The sequence below is a fragment of the Bombus terrestris genome, chromosome 18 (assembly GCF_910591885.1).
Source record: "Bombus terrestris chromosome 18, iyBomTerr1.2, whole genome shotgun sequence".
In the NCBI taxonomy this organism is placed as follows: Eukaryota; Metazoa; Arthropoda; class Insecta; order Hymenoptera; family Apidae; genus Bombus; species Bombus terrestris.
In genome coordinates this window covers 2,835,271-2,859,970 of record NC_063286.1, presented here as the reverse complement: position 1 = coordinate 2,859,970, position 24,700 = coordinate 2,835,271, and the positions used below count along the sequence as shown (strand labels likewise).

The 24,700-nt window shown below is 47.7% G+C and overlaps 1 protein-coding gene across 1 annotated transcript in view; it reads right to left on the bottom strand.

The window, feature by feature from the left end:
• LOC100631082 (homeotic protein antennapedia) overlaps positions 1-9,544 on the bottom strand; it is a 159,233-nt gene extending 149,689 nt beyond the window's left edge. The window contains exon 1 of the mRNA XM_012318237.3: positions 8,857-9,544. The gene's annotated coding sequence lies outside the window, so the exon portion shown is untranslated. The remainder of the gene's footprint in view (positions 1-8,856) is intronic.
• Between the last annotated feature and the right edge of the window lie 15,156 nt (positions 9,545-24,700).

Here is a 24,700-nt window from a genome sequence, read left to right as displayed (position 1 = left end):
AGCATATGCGTGCGGCGAAAGAACAACGAGCAGAAGGAAGAACATCAGAACCAGTTTCATCTCTTAAACGCTTAATTAAGCAGGCTCTCTCGGTAGAGGGTGAAACGAGGATACGTAAATCCGAGTGACGCGACCAAACCAACGAGAAGAAGATTCCCTCGGCTCTGTGGCAGGCAGCAAAAGATATCGATATGCGTGCACACATGTATATTCATGTTTGTGTAGGTGTAGCCCCGTAGCTACCACCACGTCTGCCGCTGCCTTTCTTTACAGTCTGCACATTTCGATTTATCATTAACAGCTCTATCGCATGCATGGTCCTCGAACCAGTTTCTCGTTTTATCATGGTCAACTTCGCGGTTACTACGTAACCGGGTAGCGGAGTAATGATCGTAAGGGGCTATACAGTGTATACGCAGCGGCCGAGAATTACTCACTCGCAACGGTAACGAGGTCCCGTGCTCGCCAAACGTTAAATCAAACATTTCTAAGAGTTAGATGTTCGCCACTTTGACGGTATTCGCCGATGCGTTTAATCGTTGAATTAAAGATAAGATAAACAACATCGAAGGAACATCTTTATTCTTTCGCCATTAAATCGTCTATTCTTCGGAATTATTTCAAATCAAATCACGAACAATTAGACGAGCTTGTTAGGCGCGATAATAATCCTTTATACGAAATGCTAATTGCTCGAATACAATAAATTTCATTTCTGTATTATACAGTTTTGTGGAATATACGTATTTAACGTTACTTTCCTCGTTTCTAGGCCTCTTGAAACTAATCTGCGATACTTTTTCGTTGAAAGCTAACGTTTATACGACACACCCTGTACATATGGAATATAATGCACGGAATGGGAATACCATAATTAGAACCGGGTTAAGCGAAAGCTAACCGCTATCCTCCTTATCGGAGGCTCCCTCATCGCGCGCACACGGATAAGCTGTTCCAGGGGATTCCCATAAACAGTAACACCTGCCAAGCACATAGGAAACGTTCCGATGTACGCGTCGTACATGCAACAGCGAGCTCGAACGCGTAAACGTTACTTTATTTCTTATAAGTTCATTTCTTCGCGACCTTCCTTTTCTTCTATCCGGTTCGCATAATTTCTCCGTATCCTAATGGAGAAAACTGTCGGCGGTGCTGGTGCCGGCTGGTTAGCGTAGAACCGTACGCAAGATCTCGCCGTTTAACGATCATTATCGGCTTTTATGACTCAATGAACGTCGAATACGAAGTGGCCGTTCGAAACCGGCCATTAATCGTTTGTTACTGCAACGACGGAGGAAAAAGAAACAGACAAAAAGCGAGTATCCCAGGTTGTTTCTTTTATGTGGAACCGACTTCGCAATGATACTCGATCGAACACGAGTAAAAACGGTTCGATAAATATTTCGAAAATTTGCCAAAGTTTCGCTAAATTACCGTTTGGCAATTCCATTCGACTGCTTCGCGATTCATAACTCGTTCACCGGAAGTACATCTGTGCGCGCGCTAATAATTAACAAGGTCGTTCAATCAAATGGCAAACGCGCTGCAAATGGAAATGTCGCAGGTTTTTCTCGGTAAAAATGGAAGCTACGCATGGACAGACCGTTAAACGAAACGGAGAAAATGTTTAATGCGCGTCCTTGTGCGAACATCGTGAACCGAACGAACTCGCGAATAATTATTCGAGTGAATCGAGGCACACAGGTGTTTCAGGCCTCTCATGTTAATCAGATGTCGCGGGTACGGCATCGTGTGGCGCGTTACGAACGTATGCAAAGCGCATTTCCACGGCATCGCGCGCTCCAGCCACGCCAACAGCGTTCGAGCCTGAAGAAAAATTCCCCAATGCGTCAGCCACGCACTTCTTTTCCATTCCAGGGCTCTGGCCGATGCGTGGATGCTATCAATGGAACAATTATAATTAGAGGCAGCGTTCCGTTGCGCAATTCTCTGACTTTTAAAACGGCCGACGATCGAGGAACCCGTTCCACCGAGTGTCTAATCGGGGGCGATCTCCGCGCGACTGCACCTTCTACGCCTGCTAACGAACTACTAATTATTAATGTCCAACAAATTGTTTCGTCTAGATCTCGGCAATTTATCGCTTATTCGACGCAGATTTAATTGCCCGCGTTTAATTGTTCGCAATCGTATCGAACTCGTTGCTTTCGTTGATATCTGAAATTGCAAGCATTGACGCCGAAAAACCTTTTACTTCTTTTTTCTCTCTTTTCCTCTTCTTTTTTTATCAGCGAATATTCATTAATTACCGGTAACGGTATAACTCTGTTAATCAGTCACACTCTGTTTGCCGCGATATCAATTCTTACGAATGTAACTATATTCCAGTTTAGAAAACAGATGGTAGAATTACATAAGACGTTGTTACCAGGACCGGGAGATTTTTATTTAGAAACCTTCGTTCTCGTACCTTTCTCATTTTCTTTCCTTCGCCTTTCTCACACTTGTTACTTTACCACGGTTCTCCATAAAGCGGGCAGCTCCATAAAGGCGACACTATCTTGTAGAGAGATTTTTCGAAAGCCGTGAAAAGTAGCGGGCATCGTGCGCGGAAAGAAAAGGTGTAGCAAGGATCAAGCGTAAAGCAAGTCATACGGCGAGACCGGCTATTAAGAATCTTCGTGTAGCTAAGAATCGTCGCCGACACCTTCGGTATATTCCGCGGTGTACGATGTAATCTCTGTGTGCCATCGCGACAACCCAGCTTAAACTAGGCACCGTGTAGTCCCGATGTCCGGTGCCTCGTACGATGTTCCCTCTCTCGTTCTCCTTCCCTCGAGTTTTCGCTCGCTTAAAGCGAGTGACATCATCAGCCACCTATGTCCACCTCGCACCCATCCGGCAGTCCGGGCACGTACACTTTCGGATAAAAGGAGCATTAAAACAAAAATATTGTCCGTCTGGAGTTGAACTTATAAATCAACGACGGCAACAACGGAATCGCCGGTTCTTCGTTGTTGCCCGTCCATTATCGTCCCGCTGTTCTTCTGGCCGTCTCCTCCCCGGACGGCCGACGGACTTTTCATATCCAACCTCCCCATTTAACGTTGAATTTATAAATAATGGCTAACGAACGGGCCGAGCGATCGTTGTCATAATTCAACTTACAAATGAGAGAGGTTTCTTCGTGTCTTATCCGTTCCAAGTCGAATTCATTAATCGATCATGGTCTCGCGATACCCTGCGCTCTTCCCTCTTCCTCTGTCTCTCCTTTTAGCTTACCCTGTCGCGGTTCCTCTCTTTTCCTCCCTTCCACCCTCCACCATGTTCTTTCCGTCATTCGTTTTGCTCCTTCTGTCGTCTGTATTCTTTCCGACTGCAACGACTTCGTAAATCATCGACGCGAGACATACTTAATCGTTTTAGCGTAAATGTCGTCCGTTTCGATGGGCCGTCGTGATTTATGATTTACGACAAACTGCACTGGTGCTATGCTTCCCCCGTCGTCCAGCTTTTTCCGCATAATCCTCCCCTGGGTAATACGATCGTCGAATTATCAGTTTCGCCCGATTACAGATCAAATATCAACGTATTTTCGACGTTTCTGGTTAACGACTCTCTCGATGGAATGCGTATCTCATATACGAAACGCGACGACTGGTCGCGTCAGCCCGTTGCAAAAGAATCCGCAAGCAGCGATATCATGTTGGAATTCTCGTATTTCACAACAGTCAAAATCGTGACCGTAGAGATATACGCGAGTGTCCTGGGAACGAGCAGGCATCGAGGCAAACAGCGCGCTTGTGGAAACGACGGAGCAGTGACCTTCGGCCGCAAAAAGGTCGAAGTCGTTGTACCGTTACTAGACATCCTCCGTAACTACCTAGTTTTAGGCATTTTGACTTGTTTTTTCGTTACGGCCGCTCGAATTTATGGATACGGCCGTGGCCAGCTTCTTTTTTCAGTGTTAACTTAGCCAGGTAGAAGTCGAAGGTACGTACAGGTGATGTAATTGCGCTTGACCTTGCTCTAAAAACATTTTCACACCCTCGGGTCTGGCTCCCGTTGTGGCCTACCCTTGTGCGCCTACCTTCTCTTGAAAGCGTCTCGTGCGCTTCCTCCAGGCCGCAAAACAATCCCATTGTACTTTCAAACGAACCGATTTAAATATTTTTTGCTATGGTCACTCGTTTTGTTAAGGTCGCTCGTATAGGCGACGCTTCAGCTTTTAACCTGATCCGTGAAGAACGTACCGAAGGTAATTTCAAGGTGCAACGGAACACAATGCTCGGCGATGTTTCGGCATAAAAAATCGACCCGCAAACCACGGTTCGATTCGCCACCGTCCACCGGCCGCGTTTTTCCTACCTCGGCGCGTTCATTCGGATTTATGTCTTCTAATTCGCGATTTATTCGCGTGAATGTTGCATGACAGGGCGAAATTGCGGAATATTCGCGATCGGCAACACGGTGTTCTCAATTATGAAGCGCACGCCTGCGCGCCGCTCCGCTCGATCAGGGTGGGATTGGCGCGAACATTCGCATCGTTTTGTGAAAATTCAAAGACGAAATCGCAGGAAACGAAATTGCGATCGGAAGGAATAATTCCAGGCGTAATTGCGACGATTCAGGGGGATTATTCTCGATGCATGAACGGAAGAGGAGGTGTCCAATATATTAACAATTTCGAGCGTGCCGGATCGAGAAGCCGATCGAATGAATTAATTTGCGCGGAGGATCGGCAACAATTTGCTCGTAACCGAGAGAAAAATATCATGGCAGGGATACCGGTTCGGCCGAGGAGTTGAAAACTGCTTCGGAAATTAATAGTCGGCCATTAATTCAAAATACCTACTCCACGTGTGATACATTTGCTGTTTAACTACCCGATCATTAATTTACTTACTTTATGTAACGCGCTTGGCGAGGCTGACGCGCGACGGGCATATTTCTTACGCGAAATTATATCAACTGGTAAAGAGACTGGAAACAGCTTGTCACCCAACTATTCCGCGTTACATACACTCATCGGCACCTCCGACAAAATATTCAAAAGTGCGTTTAGCGAGCGTAATAAATTCGCCATATCGTCCCCCGTCACGCCAGGAATGTTGTTTCTGCTTCTGTGCGGTAATTTCGAAACTCTCGCGGGTTAACCTACGGTACGTTTTGACGTACCGAGCGATCTGCTATCGGGGAACGATCCGACGGCAGCCATAACGTCAAGCGCATTCGGTTTCAACTTCCCACCGCTACTACTCTGCCTTAAAATTGTTCTAAAATACGTCTACGCCTTCGAGCTTGCACGAAAAACATTTATCGGGTGCTACGGAATACGCGTTTACGAATTGATCGAGAAATTCCGGAGATCTCAATGATTTCCGAACAGAATTTCCCGATGAAGAAGATCGTATCTGTTCTTTATTCGACACGGAAACGATGGTTTCCAAATCACGGCGTTTAATTGCGCATGATCTCTCGGAATGACAAGCTACGATGCGAGAAATTGAAATTACGAATCGCGGGTAACCGGATCATTATTTGAACCGATAATTAAGAGCACGTGGAAGTAGCGCCATTTGGTATGCTCTGTGTGATATAGCGTATCCGCGTTTGAATTATTGAATTCAATAGAAATACGCGAGTTCTCCGCGCTCAACTGGAAGATTGGACGAATTTATACGAGCAATGCGCCCGGCTACCCCTTCCCCGCCCATTTAAAAATACTATCTAGGCGGCCATTTATCAGGCTTAACTGTGTCTTGAAACCGTTACTTTTTATTGAATAACGTATAACACCTGCGAAAACACTTAATTCACGTTCAGCGATATATAACGTGGCCGGTCGCGGTATTAAATTCGCGGAAATTTAGGAAGATAGGTTTGCGGTTGGAAGCAAAAAGACAAGCGAGTCGCATAACCTGGATCATTGCAGTTAAAAAGACCGAAACGGTACAGGTTCCCGCCGAATCAACGGGCAATTTTTTTGCAAAATAACAACACACCTAAATGCGTCCTTATATTACTCGATAAAGAATCATAAATCGTTTATACCTATTTTATAATCCACTAATAGATAGAACGCTGGAGGAGCAGACTATGACTTGGAACTAAATGACAAGCGACAGAGAAAAATTTCGCTACGTTAAAAGTGTCTTTGTTTTACAGACACGTCTTTTACAATGATGCATCTTTATACAAACATGAAACCTAATCTGTCGAACGTCGTCATCTTTATTTTGATAGAACAAAATGGATCGTACGTAGTCCGAAAAAATAATATAGAATGGAAAATGTGCATCCATTGTTTCCTTAAAAAAAGGGAAGAATCCTTTCGGACGACCTAATACATTTTCCAAACAATAAAATCGGGGAACAGCAAAGAGTATGCAAACGCAGACGACTTTCGCTGGGGCATAAAATAATCTTTGCTACCTTTGGCGTACTCTCTCTTGGCCAAAGTTGATCCAGAAGGTCGCGCAGCTCTTCATCATCTGCGGTTGGATTTGTTAAGTTTCGGGCATTGGTTATCTCGCAGCCGCGGGCACACGGCCGGCTGCGAGGGTTGCGACTGCCAACAGGGTAGAAAAGAAGCAGAGGAAAAGACGCGCACGTGCGTGTTCTTCTCCGTATCTGAGCGAGTCACAGGCTAAAACGGGGACGATCTTGAACGCAAATGGAAGTTGAAGTATGAGACGAGGGTTAAAAGAGGGGGTTGTTGAGAAAGGGAGGAAGCCCAATGTAGGCAAGGTGTCGTAGAAGAGTCGGAATAGGGTTGGAGGCGGAAGGTAGACGAGGAGGCAAGAGGGCAAGAGGCATCGGGTGACGTCGCGACGCCCCGGGCTCTCCGAGCAAGTTCTCGAAAGTGTCGGCTAAACTGATATGAGAAATGGTCGCTTCGTGCTGCCCGTAGGGGATGAAGGAGCCCAGCTCCACCTATACGTTACACAGTTAGGAAACGTTCAGCCACCTCGTGTGTTTCCAACCCCCGTTTGCCCGATACGATATTCGCGGCAATACAGGTCGGTCGACCGTGTTACCATCTTACGCCTCCGCGAACCCGTGGATTTATTGCCAGATTTACCCCACGATATCGTTCGAGATTCTTGAAAGAAGTTCGACACAAAGCAACGTTGTATCGTTTAATTGCGTAGGTGTCTTTGAATGTAGACGAAACGTCCAATTGTACCAACAGCTTATTCCAAATAGAAACGACGTGTTTCGTAAGAGGATCGTCGAATTGTACCGTTGGGACGTGTCTCCGTCGTAGGGGGACAAAAAAGCATAGCGTTGTCACTTTGACAAACTAATTATACCCGTGTGTTACAGGGGTTGCAAGTGTTGCAATAATCTTGCGCGGTTGCAACCAGCTAGTACGTATTTTAACAGGGCCGGCGAATTAATTCGAAACTGTAGTTTAATCCAGTTTCAAGCGTTGTACGAGTTACGCTGCTTGTATGTGGCGAAACGCCATGTCATCATTTTTTTCAGAACAATTCCGTACTGGGAAACTTCAAAAACTGAGCAACTTGGAAGAAAATACTACAAAGTCACAGGTATTACTGACGTCTTGTCTGGAAATTTTCGATTAGTCTGGAAATTTCTGGACAACGTTGGTAGGCCAACTTTTTGACCGAGCAATCGGGTCGAACGACAATAACAAGAATAATCCTCGTTCCACCCCTAAGTGAAGATGCATGGTATCAGAGAAGGCGTTTCGAGGTGTTTGAGCGGGAAGAAGAGGACGAAGAAGAAACTCTAAAGAAGGGGCGCTGGAGGGGGCAAAGGAACGCTTATCACTGGCTGCAGCCGCACCGACCGTCGGATCCTTATTTATGGTCCCCGTCAGGCGTCGGTGCGGTACACACCACCTATTTTACCCCCGGGCCTTGCGATACCGAACTCACTTTATTTTCGGCCAGTTTTCCCCCTTTTTCCGTGGGAAACTCGAACTTAAACGTGATCGATCGGAACAATCGGGATAACGCGGGATAAATGATAGAAATTGTAGTCATATTATCATCTAACTTTCCCAGCTGCAAGTTTGAGGAACTGTGAATCGTTCGGAGAATAAGATACTGTACTTAACGACGTTGAAAATATACGAGGTACTTTTCAAGTAATTTTAGAAGGCAAGATGAAACGCGTCGAATCACTAGCTTAAGAGCTAAAGTAATTATTAGGTTCAAATAGACGATTATTTATCATTTGGCACTAGTCCTGTAGGTGAATTTCTCTGTGGACTGACGGGCGGCGACGTTTTATCGCTAGACGTTATTATGCCGAGCCACGATGCGTTACAAGCGTATCACGTCCACTCAGTTATAGTTCTTCATTAACGCCGGTCGTAAAACACCCGTTTGACAGAACGAGATACAAGGAAAATTGATGCACGCTCCCCCGACCGAGATTAATTCCGTAATTGATATCTATACACTGTACGTGCAAGCGTACGTAGCCGGGGAAAAAGAAATATCGTTGCGTTTATCTGGAATCGCGGGGGTCGTTTCATGGCATACGTTCACGCGAACCACGTGCACGCATTTATTCTTTCTCGCGGCGGGCGTCGCGATCGCGAAATCGAACATATTCTCCGGAACATATTATAGTTTCGAGTATCGCGCTAGTTTACATCAACGTCACAAATCGGTGAGCTACGATAAGAATTAATATTCTTTGCCACGATAACCTCAATCATCCGAGCATGTGCACTGAGCCTACATTTTGGCGGGAGAGACATTGTCGCGATGTCATCGAAAATTATTTAATCGAATAGGTTAGAAAAGTGGTTTCGCCGCGTGTACAAAACGTCTACCTACGTTCACGTTGCAATATCGCACAGTTTTTCGAAATAGAAAGACACTCGTCGAAGAAATAAGACGAACGACGACTTACCCTGTAGCGGCTGGCCGGAAGACTCAACGAAAGCAGAGGATCGTTTGCGGAAGGATAGGCCGCGCTCGTTTCTTGTTCATGATAGCGATCGTTCAGACCGGAATCGGTTGTTGCATCCGGAAGTTCCGTATCGGCTGACTGGTGGTCCAAAAGGTGTCCGCGTCGGCAGAATGGTAGAGGTTATCTCGCCGGTTGATGGTTCGTAGACTCGAGATCTCAGGGAAGATCGTTCCGCGTTGGAACGATTTCCCAGTTGACGATACGTGATTCCGGTTGGTTGTGGCGCGTCGCGTCGCGTCGCGAATCTTCGTCTGTATGTTAGCTGGTCGCGCGAAATAAAAAGGAGAGCAGGCACGATCGAGGACCCGGAACGAGGGTGAACGAGAAGTCGGTGGTTTTGTCTGGAACGGAACGATACGAAACGGAACGGATTAGAGCCACGTGAAGTCGAAGGCTCTGATCCACCTCCTCGCGTGTTTCGCGGAAGGCTCGCTTCGACGTCGGACGCTCGCTCGGGTGACGCTCTCTCGCGGGCCAAAGCAAACTTGTCGGATGGCAATACGTGAGTTAAATGTTCACCGCGGATGGTTTACGGCCCGATAGTCCCCACCTCGTACCGCCACGCGGCGCTGCCTTCGTTCTCTCTCTCTGTTCGCAGCTCTGCCTCGCTCCTTCGCCTTTCCGTCTCCCTCTAACCGCCTAGAAATCCCTGCCTCTCTCTCTCTCGCCCTGCCACGCGTTCTCGCTTTCCTCCTCGCCCGGCATTTTCTCGTCCGCTCTCTCCGTCGGTTTCACGGCCCCTCGAACGCTCCTCTTGCCTCGTGCCTCGTCCCGGCTGTCCTGCGGCCAGTGCAAAGGCGGGGAATCCGGACCGAGGGAGCGAGAGAGAATTAGCGACAGAGAGAAAACTGACTGTGAACGGAGACCAAGCGATATAGAGGACGCGCGATCAAGACGGAGACAAACGGTGCCCTCACACATGCCCGGCCGCACACAGATGAGACGGGGATTTATATGCAAGGGCGTTGTTAATGGCGGGAGGGGGCACGACGTAGGGTATAGGCCTGCTGTCTCTTTCTCTTTCTCTTTCCATCTTCTCTAACCTCGTTCCTCTTCCCGGCCACCATCAGTCTCTTCCTCGTCGTTCTCGATCTATCCTTATTTACGAGAATCGTTCGTCGTCTTCTTTCCACGAAGTAATCGTACTCGCGTGCTCTAAGGACAGCTTCGATGTCTCTGTCTTCTCTCCCTCTCGTGTCATTTCTCTCGCGCGCACTCCCGTTTCGTCTCGTTCTTTCTCGCTCCCTTTGGCAGGCTCCGGCGCTCACGAGGATGGCCACGATGACGTAACGGACCACGTGACTCCGCGCGAACCAATCGGACGCGAGCAATTTGAATCTCGCGGGTTACCAAGACCCCACCTAGTGGCCCACCTTCAGGCCTGGTTATCATCGCATGCACATGCAGGATTGAGCCATTACCTGGTGCTTGGCGTTATAGGTATAATTATATAGCGTCGCGATACACATCGAGTAATGGTGATTTGTGGCCGCTCCTCCGCACACATGCTCGATTCTCTGTGCAACCACGTGGTGGCCGCACCGTGTATCCTCTACGACTGCACTCTCTCTCTCTCTCTCTCTCTCCCCCTCCCTCTTTCTCTCTCGATGCTACCGGAATCTCCAGCCTACCTCGGCGCGAATTATCGACGCGCAAAGAGTGTACGAATTTAATTACTCCCTTATCACATTCGGCTTTCCTGTTTTCGCGCAGCCTTCATTGCTGGATCAACTCGTTACTCGCGTCGCTTTCTCCCTTTCTTCCTTTTCTCCTCTTCTATCGTCTTTTTTCATGTCCCGTCTGTTTTTCTCTCGTTTTAAATGCACTCGAATCTCTGACAGCTATCGGCAGATAAATGGAGATTTGTTAATCGAAAAATTAACGCGTTTCCTTGGGGCGAATATGGAAAGGCGTTGGAAGCTCAGCGAGGATAATTCATCAGCCGTTGCGGACGAAAACACGCGTACCTTGCTGCTCGTTGTTGACCAAACACGTCGACGCGCTATCTCGTAAATATTTGCGTCGCGTTTTCGTTTCTAGCGAGTATCAGAGCCGAAGGCGTTCCTCAAAGCGGGAATGATCGGTCGGGGCAGGCGGGCAATTTCATCGGAAATTCTTTTCATTAGAGGGTAGCGCGCACGCCGCCCGTTGAAAGTTGGTTCGGTCGGCTGGCAATAATTCAGAAAGTCAATTCGTACGTCGTCGCATTAATTCGAATTTCGCAGGGAGAATGAACTCGCCGCGAAATTGTATTTCACCACACGGCCAATTCCACTTCGGGCAAATTTAAATCCAGCCTCAACCTCCACGCCGGTGAATTTAGAGAGGCAGAGGTGGTATCACCTCCCTTCTTCTCTTCCCCACGACCAACGCTCAACGTTGATAACATGGGGGAGCTTGGAGGAGAGACAAGGAGCGCGTGCATCATCCGCGACGTTCGTTCGTCAACCGTTGGCGGAAGAATTTAATGCGCGAACCGAACGTCCCGGACTCGCCGCTCACCCGCTCTCCAGTCTGGCAATGAACAATTTTGAAGAAGATACCGTTATTATGGCGCATGACGCAACGAATGGTATCGACAAGCTCGATATATTGGACGATAAATAATGTCGCGACGTAAAATCAATGAATCGGAGCCCGGTCTCCTTTCCGTTTCACGTATTTGTTTTGCCGGACAATATTAGCTCCGAAAAAGTCCGCAAAAACACGCGAACACGCGAAATAAATATAAACGGGCGAGCGGGAGAAAAAAGTTGGCCGCGAAGATATATTACGGAGCCTTTTATTAGTCCCTACCGAATTACACGAGACTATTGCTCTCCGCGTCACAATTTCTACCACGCACCTGCTGCCCCGCCGATCCGTCAAAGCTCGTCGACCGTGCTGTAAAATATAAATCCAGACAGATCTATCGTGGCATCCGGATGCTTGAGATTTTTATCGAAAATTCGTAAGAAATAATCACGAGACGCGATGGCAAAGAAAAAAGGGAAAATAAGGAAAAAATGGGAAAATAGAAAGGCAGTGAAAGTAAGTGACGACGATCACGCGGTTACCGGGACGCTTCTGGCAGCTTAGGTCGGGTTAGAAGGTCTACTAGGTACGTGTTCGCAATTTGACGGAATGTTATTGCGGCCATAATCGCAGGCGCCAACAGGTGCGAGCTTGCACAAGCCTACACGCGAATGTATACGTAAGCTCGCAGCAGTGTATCGGTGAGTCGGTATACCTATATTACTGCCATAGGGCAATAAAGACCCCATCCCTATAATCTGTAGCGGAAACAATAACTAAACAGCCGGCGAAGCCGGCCAACCGGTACTGACCCAGTACGAGTCGTTCATAATGCTAATGGCCGCTTCGTTGTCAATATTTTGACAGGAAATTAAGATGTGTCGGTTTCACCTCGATGGCCAGTCGGTTTAACCAGCTTTAACTCCGCCGTTGCCGATTTCTCTTCTTAAAATCCAATGAAACACGCGTAAATCGAAATTCCGTTTCCGATCTGCTTCTCACTCTCGCAGCTTGGTGTTGTGTTTGCAATTTTGTATAGAAATAGTTGTGGCTGTAGTCATTAGGAATTAGGATCGCACAGACAAACTGAACGCATATTGTACGATGTATCGTACATGGTAGCGATGCGTTACGTAAAGAGATAGCATCGATCAAGGCGCGCATAGACTGTCGAGAAGCAAAGTAGGACGCTAAGTTAGTGCGCGGTTCAACTTTCTTGCAGCAGGCTTGATCGATGTCGCGCACAGCGGATCGCGATCACGTAAAACCAGATAATACTTCCGGCAACATCGTGAAAACACCTCTAGGAACGATTACTTTCCGAACGGGTGGAACTTGCGCGGCCAAAGAGATGCGCCTCGGCATCACGAGTGAAAGTCAATGTCGCGGTTATACGACTCCGACACGCGTTCCTACTCTCGTAGATTTTCATTCGCCATCGATCGTTCCATGCACGTCGAATCTTGATCACCGGTTGCTATTGAAGTCACGACTCCTATAGTTTAGATCGGCTCGATCGTCGAATATATTATCGAGATACTGTACAGCTTTAGATTTATCGATTTGTAGAACGAACGTTTCACCCTCTGTAGGTCTTTCAATTGTATCGCAGTCCTTTTACGCTATTTTATTATCTACATTTTGGCAATTTTTCTTCCAACTTTTTGCGCTCTAATATCGCGATAATCATGAACAGACTCGAGCGTCGTGGCTGACCGAGCTTAGGAATTAATTAGCAGTTAGGTAATTATACGCGTAATTATGTAATTACGAGTTTCCGAAGGTGGTAACAGCGCGAAATATGTTCTGAATAATAACAGCGCAGAGAAACAATTTACTGGTAAAAATACGAGTATCGTGACGAAGCAAGCGAACATTAATACTATGTATATCAGGTCTGTAAGTATGAAACCGGAATTGGCCTATAGATGGTCCTAACTGATAATGTAGTTATCACTAAACTGCGTCGTTGACGCCAAAAGTCTTTGTCGACATCTGACAAACATTTTCTACTCAGAACGATACAAGTTTCATACAACAGCATAGTTTGTAATAGCGTCGAACACGTCGAATTTTCTGCCTGGAAACTACGATTTGCGGACAGCATTGATTTTCCGTTACCGTTTGAAGAAAACTGCTGCAGAATCGCATCGAATGCTCGTCGAAGCTTACGGCGAGCCTGCTCTTGGTAAATCACAGTGCTTCGAGTGGTTTAAAAGATTCAGAAGTGGCAATTTTGACGCGAGGAACGAAGAACGTGCAAGACCACCGAAAAAGTTTCGAGACAGCGAATTGCAAGCATCGCTGGACGAGGATGACGCTCAAACGCAACAACGACTCGCTGATCAATTAAACGTGACGCGAGAAGCCGTCTCCGTACGTTCGAAAGCCATGGGAAGATGCAGAAGGTGGGAAAATGGGTTCCACGTGAACCGAATGAAAGACAGCGGGAAAACCGAAAAACCACTTGCGAAATGCTGCTCGCCAGATACAAAAGAAAGTCATTTCTCCACCGAATTGTGACTGGCGATGAAAAGTGGATATATTTTGAGAGTCCTAAGCGTAAAAGATCATGGGTAGCTCCAGGCATACCACCGACATCGACTGCAAGACCAAATCGCTATGGACGGAAGACGATGCTCTGTGTTTGGTGGGATCAGAAGGGTGTGATCTATCATGAGCTGTTAAAACCCGGCGAAACCGTTAATACTGATCGATTTGAATCAAGCTTCGCGTGAAAAACGACCGGAATATCAAAAAAGGCAACACAAAGTAATTTTGCTTCGTGATAATGCACCATCGCATACAGCAAAACCGGTCAAGGAAACGATCGAAGCGTCCAGTTGGGAAATACCTTCGCACGCGGCTTACTCGCCAGACTTGGCTCCGTCCGATTACTATTTATTTGCATCGATGGGACACGCACTTTCTGACCAGCGCTTCGCTTCTTACGAAAATGTACGAAAATGCCTCGATGACTGGTTTGCCTCAAAAGAGCGACAGTTTCTTTGGCGTGGCATCCACCGATCGCCAGACAGGTGGGAAAAATGTATAGCCAGCGATGGGCTTTTAATCATTTTCATACAATAAACGTGTATTTTCTATACAAAAATTCCGGTTTCATATTTACATAGCAAGAAACCTAGAATTCATATATATGTCGAATAGTCGTTTGGATTTCGTGCGCGAGACGATTCTTCGTTAGCATTTGCCATCATGATGTTCAATAAAGGTTGTATTTACATAAATTTATATTTCTTTACAAAGTTTGTTAAATATTTAGTTTAACGGTTAACTAAGATAACAAACAATAAGTAAACAAATGCTTTTAATATTATCCTTGGGTTCTGTAACGAATCCACGGTCAACGGGAAACTTTCTATACGTTTTAATATATTTTTGATAACACACTGTCACGTTCGCTCAGGCACAGGGTTTCTCTAACACTGACTCCAAGACGATGACAGTAAACTCTCCAAGGAGATTGCAAAATAAAAGACAGATACAGCTACATATATCAAATACATATCGATCGGGAATATCAAGAAATTGCCAAGCGCCGTAACTAGGCAGTTCCACATAAACCAGCATTGCTCCTGATCAAGACTTGATTGTTTATACAGCGTATCCCTTAACACTGATACCACCTCTGTAAAACATTTCGTTGATCCCGTGACCGTGGCTACGTTCGGCGACCAGTTATGTCACTCCGAGCCCAAGTATTGGGAAATCTTGCAAAAGAAAGGCCCGATGTCTCTACATCTCCGACATATATAACAATCGACGCGTTAATATTAACAAATCGAGATTTATTATCTCCGTTAAGAATTGACAATTTAGCAGCGTGAACGATATTCCGTGATTCATCATCGAACGATAGGTTACAGAATCGTCGGCTCTCTTAATAATACAGCCAGGCACGTTAGCAAAGGGAATTCGTTTCATTCTGTAAATTCCAGCACACTTTCGAGTGCCAAAGAAAGAATGGCGCTCGCAAGTTCCTAATTTCACGGGAAACACGGTTAACCGGTCGCGGGTGCTTTACGACGAGGCTGCGATGCAGCGGCGTTTCCCTCGGATGCTTGCGGACGCGCGCGCGTATCCACACGGATACATGGTGTACGCTGGCGTATACAGAGAAAGGAGGATGCGGCGTATCTGCCGTCTCGATCTACTTCCTTATCGCAGCGAAATTGTCCTGGCCGTCGTGGCAGGTCCCCAGCCTCTTCCTTCCCCTGAGAGAAACAGGGAAAGGGAAGCAAAGAACGGGGCAGCGGTAGGGCGCGGGACAAGGAAGAGTGGGAGAAGACCGTACATTACCGCACACGAAAAAAGACCATCTACAGGACGTTTAATTTCCGAAGCCCTTCCGCCAGCTCCATTCACCGGCTCTACGAATCCACAGCCAGGGCATGAATCCCGTCATTCAGCTGCCTCCTTGTGCTTTCCACCCCTTTCCCATCCTTCGTGCCCTCTTCAGACTTACGGCCACGGGGCACGACGGTGAAAAGCATCGCAGCAATCTTCCTCTTCGATAGCATCCACCTCGAGCCATAGAAAATTTCGCCGCAACGAGAGAAGGTCGAGTCAAAGAGGCCGTCGTCACACCGTCGTCTTGGGTCACTCGGTCGGCCGACAAGGCCTGCTCTCGCGTGCACCTTACCAAATTATCTCGATCGTACGACGGAGTAATTTTCACCTGGACACATTGGCAACGGTCGCTTTATCGATCCACGATATCGCGACTAATGCGCGCAGCTCGTTTCTCCGCTTAATTTGTCTCCTTATGTTACCACAGTTTTCTCTTTTCTTTCTTTCGCGTCTTGTATTACGATTCCATCGGCTTGTTGCCTCGCGATTAAAGTCACTGGTTGTAGGTCATAGTCGCTCTACTCGCCAACACGTTAAGCACAACGTTGCGTAAATCTTGGACCAATTCGTTAAACGGTAGACGTCTTGGATCGGATTAAACAGCCTGTAAGGAAAGCGCGATGACAATTATTCCCCTTGCGCCTACGCCTCTACGCGCAATCGAGCTAATCCCATGAAGCAACGGTGAAAGCCTCGGGCAACCCCCTACTTACACGACGGTATATTTGTCGAGGGTTGCCGCTTAAAGAAGTTGAGGCCTCGTGCGAAAACGACCTTCTTCTTCATCAGTTTACTGAACGTACAAACTTGAATTTCAAATACATCAGTCCAAACGGAAAGCTCGGAAGTTTGCAAGAGGAATCCTTTCGGGATTCGCCTTTAGGAAGCAAGGGGAAGTTATCAGACAAAGCCAAGATCATTTCTGTTGTTTCACAGAAGATGTCTAAATTTATTTATATTTTTATTTTAGTTTAAATGAAAAATGTAATAAATATGAAGCACAACAGGCAATAATTGTGTGCGTATGTGCTACAGTAACGGAGGCAGGTTGCCAGGATACGTAAGCCTGAATATGAAAAACTACGCTGGATTTGAAAGGAAACAGAGTTGACATAGCGCGAACCGGCTGATGCGCGCTTTATTTGGCAGCAAATGTGGAGTATAACGCGCATCGCAGTTTACGATATACAGCTAATAGGAGCGCAGATCCGATCTAACGAATAGTTCAGTCTAAATATGCAAAACTGCAATTACACTGGATTTTACAGAGGTCAGGCTTCATATTCATTTAATAGCACCTGTGTCTTAATTTATTTATTTCTGTTTTTGACTTTACTAACAACACGATATTTATGTTATTTCTAATTTTAATCAAAAACAGATACCAGAGTTGGTAATCTTCGACGTATGGAAATTGGCGAAGGAAATACAGGCGTACATGTAGGAATCATTTGACAAATAGGAGCAAGCATCGATATTATGACGCAAGGACGGAGAATCAGAACTATAAAACGCGGACGTTCGGTTTAACGTATCCTTGGGGAAGGACGAGCTCGTATAAAACGAAACGCGAGATCGCAGCATATTTATTTTCCGTGCCATTTAATAGCCGGCTCGCCGCGACAAGACAATCACACGAGTTTGGAAAATCGTCGAGCTAACTTAACGGCGCTATAAAATCCGCTTTCTGGGGGCACATGCGTATCCAGCGAGCAATCCCGTCGCCGCCTCACCCCATCCGCGAACTTACCCTCCGGCGCGCGCGACGCTCCGCTACGGGACGACCCCGGGACACTTCTTCCGCCACGTATATCCTCATTTGGCCGGCGTGTTTTACAACTCGACTCTCGTTTCACAACCGCTAAATGTGATGGATGCCTAGAAGTTGTACGGGCCCACAAATCATGAAGCTGCAGGCGCGCCTACACCGAGCTAAACACCGCCACTTTCTTGCCCCGTGACTCGTTATTTAGTGAAATATATCGCGTTACGCAGCGTATACAACGCTTCCACGTTTGAGATACCGCGCCGAGCGCAATGCTCGCGCGCCGATTAATTAAACGGCGGGAAAACTGCAACGCGACTCCAGCCTCTCCGTGAAATTTTCGCATCTCTCGACACCGACCAACGTAGACATCGAAGACGACGAGATTCGTGGACATGGCGCGGCCAGGGAAAATGTATCGCCTCTCCGAAAGCAACGTGCATTAACATTTTGCCCGGCAACGACAAACTTTGACGACGCCAGTCCACTTCTTAGAAATCCAAAGCGCGCGAGCTGATTTATCTTCCGGATAAATATAACTTAACTTGGCCGAAGCCAGTTCGTTGGAACTTCCGTCTTCGACGAATTTCCACGTTGGCGAAAGAGAAGGCAGAAAGTTTACTTGTGAATCATCGTGCGGGCAAAACAGTTTTTGCGCAAAGTCACCGAGGGTTAGAATATCGTCGTCCGGTTGCTGTAGGGGTAGTTACGTTTAAACGACGAAGGATTTGCCGGTTGTTTACAACGGCTGAGCGAAGTTTACGCGGTCGAGATAAATTTGGTGGCAAGGCGGCTGCCGGTGCACGGAACACAGTCCGGATCGGTAAGATCCCTAATGAATCTAGCCGAAGGACCCTTTGCAGTTGGTCTCGCCACTTTTGAGCACGGAGCAGCGAACTTTGCCGCGGTTGCCGGTCTCGCGCGGTAGCTAAGACTTGGTTTCGAGTTTCCAACGAGCCGAGGATACCTTACGCCTTACAAGGTATCGTTCCACCTTCCAGCAACTTACGACCGTTTGCAATTACCTACACTTATAACTGTACGGAAGCTGTACGGATTGCCCGCAGTATCCGCAGTCCAGTGCGCGTTCCATCGGCCCAAGTATTCGCCAAGTTACTGTTATTCTTGCAAAGCTCAAGTCGCGTAAATAACGCGGACAGGACAGCACCGAGCGAGGTTTATGGCCACCGGCTAACCCCTCTCTTACGCTTGGAAAAACTATCGTGCTCGGTGTATCGCTTTCTTGGAAATGCTTGCATAGTTTATACTTTTGTTCTTCGATACGATCTTCGCGAAATACTTGGCTATCTTCTTGCTGTCATCGAAAAACACTATTATAAACCGATTTGAATTCGCCCATGCTCGCTCGCAACACGCGCACGGTATCAAAGAACAAACAGTTTCCGTATTTTCCTCGTACAGCTGTCCTTAACCCTTAGAATGCTGTGGACGCATATAGGCGTCTGCCGAAAGCTATCCAAGGACTAAGGACTAAGGACGCGTGTATGCGTTTTTCAATTTTTCAAAAATAATACTATTACGTTTGTGTGAAATAAATATAAATGAATTCCTTACGGCAGTAAAGAAATGCCAATAGTGGCTCGTTATCGTTGAAGTGGTCACCGCTTGTAGGAAAACTGTACATCTGGTTTTCTTAGTTTCCTCAAGCACTGAATTTTTCACACACCACTAGATCATTAACTTGTGTTATATTTACTAAATTTAGTTTTCTAGTTTATTACCCAAATTCTAGTTAACTGTAAATTTCAATGTCTATAATAAATAATTAAAAATAACGCTCTCGAACCGTTTAATCTCGTGCAAAAGAATTACTATAACTTATTACGATTTGCGCTTTGAACAGTCGATCGACAGAGTTCGGTCTAACGAAGAAGTATTCCGTCCACAGCGATCGTCAGCGCCAGACGCGCGCCGTCCGTGCGCACCGCATAGGCCGCGAGTATTCAGCACTCAAAGGGTTAAGAACGCACTCAAGTCTGGATTCTCGCGCAACGCAAGGATATTCGGTGAAAACTGGCGGGTTCGCAGTAAGCGAGCGATAATAGCCGGCAGTGGAGCAACTTTTGCCGACATTGCGTCGTCCACTCGGCGTAGTTATCGTTACATATTCGCGTTGACCAGGTCCATTTGAACCATGATGGCCGCGATACGGTCGCGTTACGGTTCACCGAGCGATTTGACGACGGGCCCCCGAGTCTCCGTGGTCCGGCGGATGCAACCGCAACCACACATTAATATGCACTCTGCCTCGTGGCTGTTAATCCGCTGGTCACGGTCGCTATACCCTTAAGTCGAGCCGACCGGCTCGCGGGAACTTTCGTCACCGTGTAGGACGCGGAAAGAGTACGACGAAATTGAACTGAGCGCGTTCGATCGGCGGAACGGGCCCGATGACTAAACGCTGGAAGCGGTAATTCGATCGTCTGTCGTCTGCCGGAAGAAATAGTCAGATCGGACGAACGCGTGCGATGGAAAGACCGGTCGCGGGACGTGGAAAAACTGGCGGGTAGCGGTGAGCCGTGGCAATGCGAGTAATTTCGTTTGCACGGCTGCCGGTGCGAGCGACACCGGTACGGAATAATAGCGCGCTGCGACCGATAGATCAATTGGTGTACGGCGAGTTAATGATTAGCTCTCTCGGTTCTTGGCAATTTATCGGCGAACACCGGTACACCGGTGCCGGCAGTGACTTGGATAGTTAATTCGCAGATAAGCATACATTGAAAATGACGGATCGTGCGTGCACGGGCGGCGCGAAACCAACGCCGAAGAGAGTGTCCCTGGCGCATAAATAAAGGTGGCGGGCCGTGGAATCGCCGAGTTCGCCAAGTGCCGCCTCGTAAGCGACGACGATGGCGAAGACGACGAAGAATACGACAAGCACGTCATCGTGGTTCGCGCCGCTACGCGATCCCTAGGTACGTGGATAGTATATATTGCAGGACTGTGGCCATGAGAGTCTTCAACCCCCTTTCTCTCCTCCCATTGCGCTCGAGACCGAAGACACGCTCAAGTACGCGAGATAGCGAGAAGGGAAGGCGAAAGGGAAAGAAGACGAGCAACGAAAAACAGAGAAAGAGAGTATAAAGTTCTCTCTGGACACACGGACCCGACGCATACGTAGTCATGGTACCAGGTATGGCGTAGTGGCGAGGCGGCGTGTTGGTAGCGATAAATCATGGGTTACCACATTGTAGCCCAGTAAATCATCGGACGCGGGGAACGCGAGAGCTTCCCAGCGTGAAATGAAACGAATTCATCTCTGTCAGCCCCCACTACCTGCCCCATAGCCGCCTCTCTTTCTCTCCCTTTCTCTTTCTCCCTTTCCCCTCCGCCAACCCCCTTCGCCACGCTATTTCTTGCTCGCTCGCTCGCTCTCTTCCTTTCCCAATCGTTGTCTCCTTTTACCTCATCCACTACCACCATCCCCCGATCCGCCGCCCACAACCCCCTCGACCCTCCCTTGCCTCGTGTTTTCTATCCTTCGCACGCAACTGGATAGGGTGGATACCTTTCTGCCTATATACACCATCGGTCAGGCACATATTTACCTTCCTCTTGGTATACATAATACTCGCTTCCACATACCCTCGTCACGCTTCTTTTCTACGGAATCATCCCGAGTCTTTCGCACGCGGCATTCCTTCATCTTTCTCCTCCTCCTCCTCCTCCTCCTACCACCGCCCCTTCCACCATCAACTTGATTCTTTTTTCACTCTACCGCGTTCTACGCTTCTTCGCCATCACGCGGAGTGCCTCCATTACTCTTCTGCCAACTATTCTTTCGGCTCCGATAGCCGGTTACCGTTGCGTTCATTTTCATCTTCGACCGGGCAGGTTTATTAAATCTATTTTAGCGAACCGCGCTCTTCCATCGTTGCGGACGCGTTTAAACAATACACGGCGAAACGACTCTGTCGCCAATCGAAGCATTACGATCACGCGCTACGTTCGACTGTTTTCCTTCATATGGTTCTTTAATACGTTTCATAAATCAGGCGACATTTGCCTGCTGCTCTCCCTTCTCTCCAAACACACCGTTTCGAATTGACACGCGGAACATCGCGCACGACCACCGCCTCTTCCACGCGACTGCGAACCAAAGGTCAACCACGGTACAGCCCTTTCGTTCCCTCGAATTCTCAGTCTCCGATGCCCCTTGCTATTGGTTCTGCGGAAGACACTCGGGCTAACAACCCCGACGATTCGCACGGAGAATCGTCGGGTCGTCCATTTTGCTGAGGAACGCCTTCCGAACGCGTTGATTTTCTTTCCCAGTGACGTTAAGTCATGGCCAGAGTGGCGACGTTGGTGGCGCAGTCAATGCGATGGCGGGGGTGCACGTCGGCACCGCAATATTTATCGTAATTTGATACAACCGGGCCAGGAACAAAAAATTGCTTCTAGCTAGCTAGAGACCGGCCACGGAGTAGGGATGAAAAGGTGGGGGTTAGAAAGGAGAGCCATAGATCGCGAGCAGCTCAGACGCAGCCGCGCCCCCGCCCTCCTCAACCCCTTGTGACTCGCTATCGTCCGATACTGCTCGTTTCTCCGGCCCCCTCGGGTACTCCAACTTTTCCCTTTTCCTTCCCTTCTACGTCTCCTCGCTCATCCACCCACCCTCACCCCCTTTCCGTATTATACGTTTTTCTCTGATCCGGCGTTCGATCATCTCGAGTAAACAGTGGTGAGTGATGAGCGGCGAAAACGAGCCGGTTTCCTGCCTAGACCCGGTAAACACGACCGTTTTTCCACACCTCCCCCCTCCCAATACAATGTACCTCCACCCTTTCGAATAATGTAATATATTTCCATATACGCGTTTGTTTGTTCGTTTTAATTTTCAACTGTTTTTCTTTCTTTTTTTTTTTTTTTTCTCTCGTTTTGCCACCACTTTCGAGTTTTAATTCGACGGGCGCGAGAGTTTGAGGCTGATACCGAAATTGCGCTCCGTTACATCGTAAATTTCGCGATAAATCCTGCGCGCTCGCGTGCACCGCCACGCGGAAACGCGCCGCTCTGTTTGGACGAGCGCGGTAGAAATTGTTGCTGACGACGACAAATATTTCGCGCGCTAGTATTTTCCCTATAATTCTGTTTGATTTAATCGCTTGCGGTGGCAGCTGCAATTTTTCGATCGCAGATGCGTTCCGCGCCGCCGAAGGAAATACGCCGCGCTCCTTCGAGCTCCGCCGCGAATCCCGCTGACCTAATACATCTGAATTAGCATCCGTTGCCTCCTAAAACATACCCGTTATTTATCATTCTCAATTAAGCTCTACTCTCGCCTGACAAATGGCACCGCTGCTCCGGTGACATGAAACGGCTCCTCGTTCGTTAGTACCGAGAAATACTACAAATCCTACGGCTACGTGGTTGTGTGTCGATTTTAGGGCACGCTAGATGCAAACATTGCGACGACCAATCTCCGCTTGCGACTAATTATCGCAATCTGCGATCTACTTGCATATGGAAATCAAGAAGCAAGTCAGTTGTCAGGTCTGTAAATATGAAACCGGGATATGCCTATAGATGGTCCTAGCTGATAATGTAGTTATCACTAAACTGCGTCGTTGACGCCAAAAGTCTTTGTCGACATCTGACAAACATTTTCGACTCAGAACGATACAAGTTTCATACAACAGCATGGTTTGTAATAGCGTCGAACACGTCGAATTTTCTGCCTGGAAACTACGATTTGCGGACAGCATCGATTTTCCGTTACCGTTTGAAGAAAACTGCTGCAGAATCGCATCGAATGCTCGTCGAAGCTTACGGCGAGCATGCTCTTGGTAAATCACAGTGCTTCGAGTGGTTTAAAAAATTCAGAAGTGGCAATTTTGACGCGAGGAACGAAGAACGTGCAAGACCACCGAAAAAGTTTCGAGACAGCGAATTGCAAGCATCGCTGGACGAGGATGACGCTCAAACGCAACAACGACTCGCTGATCAATTAAACGTGACGCGAGAAGCCGTCTCCGTACGTTCGAAAGCCATGGGGAAGATGCAGAAGGTGGGAAAATGGGTTCCACATGAACCGAATGACCGACACCGAAGCAACGTCGCCTGTCTATCGTTTACGGTCTGCCTTCGTGCCAGTCTATATGCTGTCGATGGCTTCAGCGCCTGAGAAAACTAAAAACACCAGATGTAGAGCTTTCGTAGAAGAGGTGTCTTTTGAAGTCTTTGTCTTTTGAAGTAAGCACTGTTTGCATGTACTCGAACGAAGCTGTAGATCGTTGCGATCGCTAATTCGTCCGAAATTAATTCCAATCTTCGACCACTGACCGATTTTACAAGCTCGCTGTTTACAACCTTGAGCATCATGCTGTGTAGTTCTTTCATTCTCGGCGACTCGGTGTTTCTCGATGCTTCCATTAAAAAGAAGACGGTCGGACGCGCTCTCGCATCGCGAAGGAGGAGCCGGTAATTCAGCAAGGGTTGCGAGTGCAGGCAGCGAAGGGAACGTCGCGGCGGACGTAACGCACGACTGCAAGGAAGTAGTGCACTAATTAGGAGTCAGCTCCATTTGTTCTTTTATTTAATCAGTGCTGGCCGGGGGTTCGGCGGGGTAGAACGGGGATAGATAGCCGTGCGGCGGCAGAGGGAAAAGCCGAAGCGGAGAAGAGAACGACGAGAAGGAGGTTTCTCGCGTTGCGGTGGCAGACTATTATGGGACTCCCACATAAATTGGATTGTCGCTCGGTCCAAATGTATGTAGCGATAAATCCAACCGGCAAAAATAATGGCGACTCATTTTGTAAATGGCGTAAAACTTAAAATTGTGCCGGCCCGACGGCCAGAGTTTTATGGATGGGGTGACATGGTCGCGCTATCGCAATCGGTATCAACGAACCGCCTTAGAAAAAGAGATGGATCGAGCTGGCTGAATAGAATTGGTTACGTGAGCAAAGAAAAGAGATTGCAACGGGGCTAGGAGGAGTCTAGGAGGACAAAGAGAATCTCACCACCCCCGCCAATAAAGCGTTCGCCAGCTTCTCTTTGTCTCGAGACTGTCCTCTGTCTTCGACAATACGCATCCATAGTAACTCTTATAGTCGGCGGAACAGAGGCACGCGGATGAACTTGCTGTTTCTGCCTTTCCACCGACAT